The following is a 13037-nucleotide window of genomic DNA, read 5'->3' as shown; positions in this document are numbered from 1 at the left end:
TGTGTTTCTCTGGATGTAGGTGTTTTCTGCTCTGGGATCGTGCACTGAGCGGATATTAAGCCGGGAATGTGGAACCAGAAGGGGAGGAGTCTACAGCACGACTCCCTGTGAACCCGCCTCCATCCGAAAAGAGCAGAGAAGCATTTACTGCCCGTGAGTACAACTCAGCCTCTCCTACACAGCAGATGATTTGTGTTTTTGTGATGTTATGTAAGTGCTGGTGCGGTATTTTTCTCGCTACGCTGCCATCTCCTACAGCCACACTTTAAATCATATTAAAGCCGATCTGCCAGAGAGGAAATAGAGTTCATTTCAGAATAAAAGAGTTGTGTCGTGTTGACAGCAGAAGAGTTGACATATAGACGGCATCTTCTTTAGGAGTTTACGGGGACCCATCAGAACCTCAGAGGGTCACGATAAATGTCTGCACCTAAAAGTCCAGCCAGTATATAAAAACACAACCGCTGAAGATTAGGCTGGGTTAGTTTCATCTGTAGATTACATGTATAGCAGACCATTTAAAGGAAAATGGTCTTAAAAAATTGGTTTTACAAAATGGCAACTAATTTTAATTTCTTTAATATGTAGGGGAGAGCGGGGCCCAGCCTAACGCTTTTTGGTTTTGGCTCAATCATTCAACAAAATATTTGAGTTTGATTCATTATATTTTTACACAAGCAACACACACATCTCTGCTACAAATGAACATTTGAAGTTTGTTTCTATTACTTACCATTCTTGGACAATTACACCAAACGTGACAGAAGTGCAAACGTTACAACTTACCCCATAGGTGGCGTTAATTGTAACAGGCAGGGGGTTAGTTGTAACACTTGCTAAAAATTAAGTTTGCAGGCAAATATTTCAATACTATTTTGTCTATATTGAAGTGGATATTGTTTATATATCTGTCTATAATAGACAGGTATCCACACTGTATTCATTCATCCAGCCCTTTTTTTCTGACAATAGTTCAATCATAAATGGATACAAATGTCTAAATATGTGAGAAAAAGCCGCACAATTATGACAAAACATTTTTATATATGTGACCCAGTCTGTAATAACCACACTTCAGTTTCAAAATCAAATTCTGAACATCAAAGTGTGATTTTATCCATTCATTTCATTATGATTTCAATCTTTGACGTGACCTTATTCAATCAATATTAAAGATATGAAGAAAAATAAATTTGTCACACGATTTTTGATAAGACAGGAACATTTATTTGTTGGCAGCCAGCAATCATTCATTTGTAGCCTATTTAAAACAACGGCAAGAATTACGCTAACGTTAGTGGTTTTCATATCGTAGGTGCTGAGGGGTTAGTTGTAACACAGCGTTACAATTAACCCCCGCTGGGTCAAAATATTTTCAAACCCACCAAAAAAGTTGCTAAGAGCTGCAGACATATTTCAAAACGCTGTTATGTTTTAGTCAACAAGACACTGATTAATATGACATAGCATTGGATTTGGTAGCTTACACACCCAACTTAGAAACCAAAAAAAACATATGATGATAAAATTTACTTACATGCCACAAATAACACTCGTTCATCAATAACTCTCTGTAAAAACATTATACATTTCCAATAATTTGCAGGGAGATCGTCTTTTGGCGGCATGAAAAAAATACCGGAAATATAAAATGCGCAACCTTGTGCAACAATGTAAACAGTCTGTGTTACAACTAACCCCGCATTAGGTTTTTGCCCCGCACAACCCTACCTTTAAGGTACCATTATGTACCTTAAAAATACCAATATGTACCTTTTTGGTACAAAAGTGTACTTTTTTAAAAAGTACCGCCCAAGTGACAACTTGTACCTTCACGTACCTTTTTATCTCAGTGTGTAGGATGCAAAATCATAATTGAGCAAGAACAGCAATTGCTGAATATTTTATGAGGTGTATGGTTTCAAAATTGACACAAAACAATTGATGACAAAAAAAATGGTTAGACTGGAAAGCTCTTGCGAAGTTTTGAAATTTGCTGTGATCCAAAGTTCAAGTTTGGTGAACTCTGACCAGCGAATTCGTATAATGTGAGGATGTGTGACCAATCAATGATCGATATGTCAAAGCGTGACTTTATCAGGTGAAAAAACTGAAAACAACAGTGTTGCACAATCATAGTTTGTACAATAGCAAGTAAAGCAACCATAACGGTGTAAGCATTGTGAAATACATGATGTGTGAATAAAAAACAACACTTTAGCTTCCCACATATGCAAGAATTGATGTAGAAATTTAGCATAGAAATGTAGCATGCTCAAAGTCTTGTGTGACTGCGGCTTTAATCTGTACACAAGTTGTAGCTCACTAGCTGTGTTTCCATTAAAGATTTTCATAAAACTTTAGCATTATTTTCTAAATGTCGACAAAAACTTAGCAAAATGACGGCATTTGCATTTATTGATGTTATGCGACTAAAACGTAATTTTGTTCTCTCACAATAAGTCATTTAAAAAAACATGGCGGTGGGTGCCTCAGTACATGTGTATGACATCAAAATACAGAGCCAACCTGATCTCACAAATTTCCGTGGTATAAACACAGAATATTTTGCTCATTTATCTGTGTCATTGTCACGGATCTCCGCATTTTTCCGTGGCCGTACAACGGACCTTCTTTTTCGTGTCATTGTCATGGATTGGTTCCTCAACTGTTTTGTCCTATTTTCTTACCACTGTCACTTCGGTTTAGGGTTAGATTTACATAAAATGACATCCCAACCAAAACCCAACTCTAACCCTAACGGCAGGCAACAATGGTTTAAAAATCTGGAAATATAAAAAAATTAATCCGAAAAAATAGTATAAACTAGGGATGCACCGAATCCAGATTTTTTGGGCCGAATCTTAAACAGTGGATTCGGGATTCGGCCGAATCCGAAACCGAATCCTACTCGCATCCTTATTCCATTACAGGGCTTGCAAAATTTCAAAATCTCTGGTAGCCCTTCGGGCAGGCACTCTTCAGTTTTTGGTAGCCCGAAATTTTGCCAATACAAAGCCAATAGGTCCTCTAACCACAATGTTTAATCTGCTATTCTTGTTGTTGTTTTGATGCTGTTGGTTTTTTAACAAACAAAAAAATGGATTTCCATGTAAACCAACTGTTCCTGCTCATCCCCACACCAGATATACCCACCATTTAAAAGTGGTTCAGTGGATCACAAAACTCACAGTTTGGATCATCCAGTTAGAGATTGGATAATTTTTTCGATCAGAAAAACAGGGGCTACTGTCGCTTTAAGATCGATTCTGCACAGAGTCACTCTCTTCACTGCCCGTACAATCTATACTTTAAAGCTTGCTGCGAGAGATTTAATTTTCTTACGTGAGGATAGTAATGACTGACAGGACGAAGTTGGAGGATTTGCACAAAAATCCATGACAAATCAATACGGATTGCTTCCTGTACTGCGGCTTCGCCCGATCGCGAAAGTGAAAGTAAAACTCGAGCGCGCGCTCAAACGCAATTTAAATACCCAATGCCTGAATTTCATGCACCACAATTACCCATCCAAATCTGTGAGAGGATACATAAGCATTTAAATATATTTTTTCCTCCCTATATGTCAAGATAGCCCGACGGGCAGGCGGGGATGCATTTTGATAGCCCGACTGCAAAGCACAATGAAAGCAATGCGGTGCGATGCGTTAGCTTTTCCAGGTGCGTCCACGAAATGTGAAACGCCCCTAAGGCTCATTGGAAAAAAACACTTATCTCCACGTCAGCACCTGATGTGTGTAATCAACGGCCGCGTGACGTCGACCAGCGTAGCGCAAGCTTAGGGTTCGGTTCGGTGGAAAAAAAATCTAAGATTCGGCCGACCCGAACCCCGTCAAAAAGCCCAGTATTCGTCCGAATCCGAATCCTGGATTCGGTGCATCCCTAGTATAAACCAATACATAAAGTAACATCCTAACGCAAACACCAAATCTAACCCTAGACCGAATCGACATGGTTTGAAAATAGGAAAAACCAAGAAAGTCCATGGGACGGCCACGGAAAAATGCAGAGAATCACTCTTGTGGTATTTTGATGTCATGCGCTTGTCTGCCGCCACATTAAGTCGGCCACACCTCCTCTGTATTGTCCTAAAATCAGACATATGGCATACTGTAAAATCTTTTTTGCGATAAATGGAAGTTTATGCAAAACTGCCGTGTTTCCATTTAATTCAATTTACGCAATTTGAATGGTAATGGAAACACAGCTAGTGATAAAGCATTGCGTTTTCAGCCAAAATCCCATGAGTTTCAACCCAGGAAACAAACATGCTGATAAAAACATGTATACCTTGTAAGCACTGTAAAGCCCTATTCGGACGGGATTACTTTTACGGGAGTAGATGGAGTAATGTAATTTTACCACAGGACGCCTGTAATATTGATGGTCAATTGTCATGGGATTAGAATCTCAGTAAAACATTCAGAAGTGGGAGGGGTAACTCGATTACGCAGCACGTCACCTCCCTAGTTGTCACGTGCACTTTTGCTTTCTGATATCACATGATGTGCAAACATGCAACATGCCGCAGACGTGAAAAACTCGAAATTGGACCAGGGAAACACTGTTTATTTCGGTCAGTTTCAGAAACAGTTCCGTTCCTCTGAGAAGAGTTTTTACCTTTTTTTAAGTCTGTCGTGGTATGCAACTTGCTAAATTACAGGAAATTACGAAATTTACGTGTATATTTACAGCTAATCTGTTCGTACGGAATTAGTATTACCTGATGTAATTTTTCCGGACTAAATGTCATTAAACAATATCGTGTTCGATGTTCTTGACCAGAATAAGCTGCTATGTGAATCTGACTCAATGCTAATGGTTTATACTCTGGCTACGTTAGACTAGATCCGATTAGAAGTTTTACTTGATGGACTTTTAGATCTGAGATGCTATATTGGCTCTTTTCATGTAATTGTTTTTTAAAAAATGTTTTTTTTTTTTTTTTTGCTTTAATGTGAATTAATGATGGTTAAAAAACCATCCAGAATAACACTTAAAATTAATCTTGTATTATTTTCAAATGATGCCGTATGAATTCCAACCCATAAACCGGGATCTGAGCGCTCTCTCTCTCTCTCTCTCTCTCTCTCTCTCTCTCTCTCTCTCTCTCTCTCTCTCTCTCTCTCTCTCTCTTTCTCTCTCTCTCTCTCTCTGTCTCTCTCTCTGTTTTTGTTCTCCATCATTTATCGTGGTTGTGTGGAGAGAAAACCAGCCTGCAGTAAAATTGAAGGACGGTATTTCGCATGACTGAAGACAAATGACACACCAGATTCTGCATGTGTAAATCTCTTTCTCAAAAACCAGAAAAAAATAGGGGATCATTTTCCATTTGAGAAGGATTGAGATGGCTGAAGCATTTTCTCGTGGACGTTCTCCATTTTCTCTAACATTTTCTTTTCATTTTCTCTTTCTGTCAGATAGCAGATATTGGGTTAATTTTACATTCGTCATGTCGAGAGCTAATAGTTTGTGTCTTACATATCTCCCGCAAATCTCCTCCACATGGCCTGCAGTAGAATATGACTGCTTCACAGATCCATCATAAAAGCACCTGTGAGCGTTTCTATGGAGACTCGGTGAAGTGGGATAGTAGGTTCATGACCTCGTATCACAAATCACATGTTGAAATCACATGGTTAAAATGTATGAAAGCCATAAGGGACCATGGGACAGGGCATACTGTATAAGCCCAACTCGGTTTCTGTGATATTCTGGTCCCTGCTTGGTTTATTCATCACAAAATTATAGTTCACTCCAAATTTGTTAACATATCACAATATAATTAGTTAAAGCAATACTCTTAATTCAATTCATACCACAAAGAGTATTTTTTTAACACTACAGTAAAGAGTGACAAGAGATCTATTTTACCTCCAGATATTTTTAACTCCTGTGAAACAAATTGCATAACAATTCTCTTATAAGTGTTAATAGATTCACCCAACTAAGTTAACAGTAAAAGCCATAAAAAATCTTTGACAGTTTGCAGAATTACATTTATGAGAATGCATCACATGTAACTGTAGTCTGTGGTCACAGTTTGCAAGTCCAATAGCTTAGAAACGTAATAGCACAGATTTTCAAGTTGTCCAATGTTAAGAATTAAAAACCAGCTTTTTATATTAAGTTGCAGATCTAATTGAACAAGGCTGGATTATGGCCCAATTCCCTGAGGCTTTAGACTTTCAGCCCAGCAAGCAAAAACCGAGACAGTGAAATGATGGCTAACTATAGACCCAATATAGTCCAGCTATGAATAACTCATGTCTACCCTAAATAACCTTGAATTTGGTTACATGCCGTTTTTCCCAAAAAGTAATTTGGAGAAGTACTATATTTCATCATGTAAGCAAAGTCAACAAGTGTTCAAGGTGTTTGCTTTCATTTGTTCTAAACTTATTCGCATTGTCTATTCTTGGGCTATGGCTAGACGTCTATTAAACTTTCACTGCCTTGTTTGAGCCAAAATTGCTTGCTGGGAGGGCTCTCCAAAACCTCGAACCCTACTGATCAAGACTACCAAAGAAAGCAAAACATAGCCACTATAGGTTAAGACTGTCCCTATCCTACCTTCATTAGTTCTCTTTTTATCACCTCTCAAATATGGGTAGGTTTCTTCAAAAACACCAAATTTTGAGCAAAAAGTTGAGAAAATTGCATTTTTGTGAAGGACTTTTGATAGAGATCAGATTCAGAACGAAGATCAAAACTTACACGGACATACAGCTGTTTGCTCTAGGGCGATACTTCCGGGTTTTATAATTTGCTGTTTTTATAAGCCCCCTTGTGGATAATATCAGTATTGCGGATTGGCGGAAATACTCGTCATTGGCAGGGAAGCGTTTTCTCTTGGCGAGGAAAGTGTTAAAAAAGTAGGTACTATATAGTATGAATATGGATAGTATGAATGAATTCGGATGTACAACATCTGCCATGTTGTTACATCACGTGACATACATCTTCATAACATCAAGTTAGTCGTTAACTGGAATGACGTTAAACAAGACTCTTCTGTAGTTACTGTGTACTAAGACCGACAGAAAATTTAAAATTTAAAGAACTATTCTCTCATTCTGGCGTAATAATCAAGGACTTTGCTGCTGAAATATTTTGCTGCAGCAGGCGCAATGATATTACGCAGCAGCCGAAAGTAGTTCCCTTTGGTAACTTTTAGTAGTAGGAGACTATTTTCAGGTGCTGCGTAATATCATTGCGCCTCCTGCAGCCATGTTACAGCAGCAAAGTCCTTGATTATTATGCCAGAATGAGACTATAGTTCATAGCCATCTCTGCCTAGAAAATCACAACTTTTAATTTTCTACAGAAAGAGTCAAGTTTTAAATAGGAATAAATTTGAAACTCTTTGGTTATTTTTGAGCACGATGCTAATGGTCAGATTCAACGCATTATGCTAAGCTATGCTAAAAGTGGTACCGCCAGACCCGGAGATCAGCTGAATGGATTCCAAAAAGGTACAAATCAAATGTTTAACTTTAGGGGAGCTGAAAAAAAGTGGAGTGTTTCTTTAATATATGTATTTGAATAGAGCCCTGTTACCGCTTTCTGACATTTTTTTAATAAAACAACGCCTCTCCTTCTTTGTCTTCTTCTTCATGTGACTGCTCTCCCGGGCTCACGGGATAGTAAAGGGTCCATCGAATTAACACTTCAGGATCTTGCCAGAAGTAGTAGGTCTTCTGGGTACTTTTTGCCTTTTTGTTTTTCGAATACTATCAATTTTGGCCATACTACTTGCCTCGCCTACTATATAATATGGAAGTGGGTGGTTTCAGAGACAGCGTGTGTCTGACCAACAAAAAAGAATAGTAAGGCGTATTCAGTCTTACTTTTTGTATTCAAATTAGACCAATCTAGCTTTTAGTGTAACTCACCTAATAAACCGTATAACCAATTTTAAAGAATAAAGCGAGTGCGCTTCACATGGGCACTTCAGGCTACTTTATAGACCTCAGTGCATCACAACTGTGATGTCACTACTGCAACTCGCACGTTGACAGCAGTTTTCAAAGCGGTCTCGCAGTACTTTAATGTCAATAACTTACCCTAAGTGATCCTAAGGGGTATTCCATTTAAATTTATTGCAAGGGTTACGCCCATATCGTGCACTCGTGAAACTTGGGCAATGACGTACACTGAGCGAGACGGAAGGAATTTAATGAGGGAACGGTGGACTTCAATGCAGACCAGGAGTGCAAGGGGACCACTAGAGAACATCCCACCAAATCTCACTAACAACAGCTGGTTCCTCATTAAATGGCTGTCATAGGAGCCATCACACAGCAGGACTGCAGACCAAATTTCTAATGCTGTCAGAACTTTATCGGAGGTTAAGATTAATTAAAAAGCAATTATTGTCAGTGAACACGTCACATTAAGTGATCAAAAATCCCCAAATTTGGTCTTTTATGCATCTGTAGCATCAGTACACTTGCCGATGGTTTCTTTGGATGTTCAGTGCCTGTGATTCATTAAATTAGCTGCTTTTATTGACTCTAAATCAAAGCAAAATGAGATGAATAACGTTTGTAGAGAGCATAATTTCAACCACGTACAAAGTGCCAAACACGGTGCTGATGCATGCTGGGAAATACTTTGAATCTTTGTTCAAATTTGCTGTAACTTTTTTAATTGTAATTGTTAAAAACTCCAGCAAAGAAACGTTGTTCGACTCTGTTTATGTATGTGATTAGTGTGTGTGTGAGCGTGCGAATATATGTGAATATATTCATATGAACATTTGAATATTCATGTTTATGAATCTATGCATGCTTAATGAGATAAAAAATAATGTTTATGCTCCCTCACAGTAAATTTGACTGTAATCTGAGTGTTCTGTTCAGTGGCTTCTGCTGAGATATAAAACCATCAGAAGTGTAAAAATGGATTTCTGGGAGCGTGTGTGTTTGAGAAAGATTTGCTGTAATCTGCGTTTAAGAGCAGGGACTCGTCAAGGTCAGTCTTTTTCATCGGATGTGAAGACATTTTGGCGGGCGGTGAGGAAGCTGCTGGGAAGGAGATTTTTAGCCGATGGAAAGGGTTTATGGCACATATGTTTGAATCTGGAGGGTGTAATGTGAACCAGATACCAAAGAGCTAATCCCAATCCCTTTAGAGAAAAAAAATTAAGTGACTTAATGGAGTTATGTTTCATTTTGTCTCAGATGTTTCTCCAAATAAATTTAGGTAAAAAGTACAAATAATCAGATAATTATTGGCATGCAGTAATAAAGAGCTATTCAATGAATGCAGATATCTCAGTCCAGATTTCTGGCCTTGGAAAGTTTAAATGCAAAAAGACTTTATTGAGTTAATATTTAAATCTCTTATGTATTGCAGACTAGCTCTTATAAAACTAAAATAGACATCTTAAATAACTAGGTCTATTTTTCAAGAGAAAGTCCTTTAGTCTATTTATAGTATATTTTTTCCCGTTGTACCAGAATGTCATTTATACAGCAGCACTCCACATTAAAAAATATTATAGTATACTATTGTACTTACTACAGTAAGGTTTAAAAACACTCTTACAAATCTGCCTAGAAAATCGCAACTTTTCATTTTCCATCAGTCTTATGCTGCGTTCCAGGCAACCTGTAACCCGTAAATCACGACTTCAAAACCACGACTCACGACTCTGAACTGGGAGTACATCGATCTAGTACGAGTTCACGGGTGGGAAGTCACGGGTTTGACTGCCGTTCCAGTGCACTTTCACAGGTAGAAGGTTGTAAAAACAGGGGTTACAGGCTGCCTGGAACGCATAGAGTCGTGAGTCGTGGTTTTGAAGTCGTAATTCACGGGCTCAAAAACCTGCCTGGAACGCACCATTAGTACACGATGTAACTAAGAGGCTGTTTACACTTGGCATTAACATGCATTTTTGCGTCGATCGGATCACAAGTGGACGACGTTAATGCCAGGTGTAAACGGTGTTCAAAACGTTTTGAGCTCGTCCACTTTCGACCACTTTCAACCACATCCAGAGGTAGTCGAAACCACTTTCGATCGGATCGCTTTGGAGTTGCGGAACGCATATGTGGTTGAATGTGTTCGAACAGCCACACGCGACCGCCTTCTCTCCGCCTATTTATCTAATCTGAGGTATTAAACACAAGTTTAACGTGTTTTTTTTACTTCTGGCGTGAACATACGATGAACAGCGCTATTTTTAACCTTTCATTGATAAAACTAAAGCGGAGGATCTCCGTAGTTTCGTTTTGAAAGCGTGTGAAAGTTGCGCGATCCTATTTCATCAATTGCGCTGAAAATTCAGAGAAAGCTCTAACATACACACGTACAAAACTCTGTGCAGCATGTTCACTTGCTAAACAAGCAGTGGACTCCGACATAATATTAGTTTGCGTCCATATAAACTCATAATTACTCCCGCTCGGGTTTGAATGACAGCAGAGAGACTCGCCCACCGTCTCACAGACCACCCCCTCACAGTATTCAGGACAGATGCGGTCGAAAGTGGACAAAAGAGACGGATTTGAATACCAGGTGTAAACGTAATGTGTCTCTCTCGTCCACTTGTGATCCGATCGATGAAAACACATCTTAATACCAAGTGTAAACAGCCCCTAAGAGTCAAGTTTTAAATAGGAAAAATATCGAAACTCTTTGGTTATTTTTGAGCAGGATGCTAATGGTCTAATCAGATTCAATGGATTATGCTAAGCTAGGCTAAAAGTGGCACCGCCAGACCCGGTGATCAGCTGAATGGATTCCAAAATGGTAAAAATCAAATGTTTAACTCTAGGGGAGCTGGAAAATTAACCTATTTTCAAGAAAAAGTGGGGTGTCCCTTTAAACAATTGCTTGAGTGCCTATAAAAGCTTTGTTTACTTTGTTGTTGAATCGTGGGAGTGCAGCATGCAAAAGTAATAAAACACGAAATGGAGTTTAAATTATATGGACTATCAATAAGTCAAGTGGAATAGATTTAAGGAAGCAGCAGCATGGAAGTCAGAGCTGTAGCTACAATGCGAAACGGAGTGTAATTTAATTGGGAATTACCCAATCCTGGTCCTCAAGCACCCCCTCCCAAAAAGTTTAAGATGTCTCCTTATTTAACACACCTGATTTAACTCATCAGCTTGTAGGGAGAGGTGTTTACCATTTTGAAAGGAGGCGTATTAGTTGAATCAGATGTTTTAAATAAGGAGACATCTAAAACTTTCTAGAAAGGGGTGCTCGAGGACCAGGATTGGGAAGCAGTGCAATGGATTTGTGACCCGTGCTTGCAAAATAAGTCGGAATGCGCACCATCTAATTTTAAGATAGAGGCCAAAGAAAGTATAAATGTCGATTTTGATCGAAATTCAGGTTTTCAAAAAATAAGTACATTAAGCCTTTGTCTAACAATCCCAATGCTCCAAAGCAAAGTCTAAACGTTTGCTGTCAAGTGAGTCCATTGATGTGATGAAATTTGACTAATAATACCTCTGAACACAATTCCCAGATACCTGCTCATGTCACAAGGGAACATCGACACCTTTCTCATGGAAATTTCAGCCAGTTCTTCCAGATGAGCCCAGCTGATTAGAGCCGCCGCAGGAGGGGCCTGTGGGTAAATCTGTGATTCGCACCCTCTATGTTGTCAAAGTAAGGCCGGCATTACGTTTGGGAGATGCTGCGATGGCTTTTTAATCATCTTTGAATTACATCAAACTCTGCAGGATTATCTCCCCTTCTGGCACCTGCCTGTTAATTAAATTGTCTTTAGAGTTTATCTATAGGGATGGTATGGGGGATCTACCTAAAGGAGATCAATCACATGGCCGCACAATCCCTTCAAATTGTTTCCCTAGGAGCTGTTTTTCTCTACTGACCTACAGGTTGTATTCAACTAATGTATTCACACTACTTTTACCAGTTAGGTTTATTTATCGTGATGATACATTCCTACGAAGCAGCAGTTGTCCCTTTTCTACACACTGTATCCATCAAAGAGATATTTTTATGGTGTTTTTGTAGCACATAAGAGCCACAAAAATTATCCATTTATCCTAAAGTCTATTCTACAACCCTTAGGCATTAAGGAGGCAGAGGAAGATAAACTTGAACTTGGAAGCTGATCTTCATCCAAATCCCCAACCGTCCCTTTAGACGGTATTTTGTTTCTGCAATTTTCCTTGAATTTGACTTGCTGAAAAACTAAGCGCTTTATAATTGATCACAACTTGAGCGTTCATCTGGGAAATTCTGTAAACCGAAGTTGTAATTGAGATGAAGGGTAAAAATAGATTATTGGCTTCCAGACAGATGCTTTCGAGATCAGTTTTCTTTCGAAACACTGAATCCAACAGCGATTTACTACTAGTGTGGGACTGTGAGAGTTTGTTCTGTAAGATATTAGTATGGTACAGTGAAATTTTAGTGCCATAAGACAGTGGTTCTCAATCTGGGGGTCCCTGAGATTGTGCCAGGAGGGTCCCAGTTTTATGTCATTTTATATAATGCATTAATTTATCATGAATTCTGTGTAATTAAACCTCAGAAAAAATAGGCTACTCAACAGCACTACATTGTATATTTTAATAAGTTTTGTTTAATTCAAATTTTATGTTTTACAATGTTTTATTTTGGGGGGCCACAGAGGGCACCAGTGGGGGCCACCATACACAAGGGGGTCCTCGTGGCGAAAAAGTTTTATATTAATACTGCAAGATTTAAGCACTGTAGATTTTAATTTAGCAATATTTAAGTACAAAAGTCATCAAGTGTCCCAATGTATAGTGAGCCAGTGTCCTTACCTTCCAGTGCCAAAGCCTGTACAAAATATACTGGGTGAGTTACAAACGGCATTTTTGCATCCTTTTAAGGGAAAATTATTGCTTTCATTGCTTTTTTCGCCAAGTTTTAATCTCCACACGATGTGACATTATTGGGCTACTTACTCAAAAGTTTACATCCAAGTGCTGTGATCTTCACAGAGAATAGGGCATAGGGATAATCACTTTTGATCGGGATTCATAGACTGATTCACA

At 38.7% G+C, this 13037-nt stretch overlaps 1 protein-coding gene across 2 annotated transcripts in view; it reads left to right on the top strand.

Moving 5' to 3' along the window:
• lingo1a (leucine rich repeat and Ig domain containing 1a) overlaps nucleotides 1-13037 on the top strand; it is a 116591-nt gene that overhangs the window by 58951 nt on the left and 44603 nt on the right. For both annotated transcript variants that reach the window (XM_065297739.2, XM_065297740.2), the window contains one exon: nucleotides 20-153. The gene's annotated coding sequence lies outside the window, so the exon portion shown is untranslated. The remainder of the gene's footprint in view (nucleotides 1-19; nucleotides 154-13037) is intronic.

Source organism: Paramisgurnus dabryanus, chromosome 23, assembly GCF_030506205.2.
Source record: "Paramisgurnus dabryanus chromosome 23, PD_genome_1.1, whole genome shotgun sequence".
In the NCBI taxonomy this organism is placed as follows: Eukaryota; Metazoa; Chordata; class Actinopteri; order Cypriniformes; family Cobitidae; genus Paramisgurnus; species Paramisgurnus dabryanus.
The sequence above is the reverse complement of the archived record's forward strand: the minus strand, read 5'-3'. Positions and strand labels throughout refer to the sequence as shown.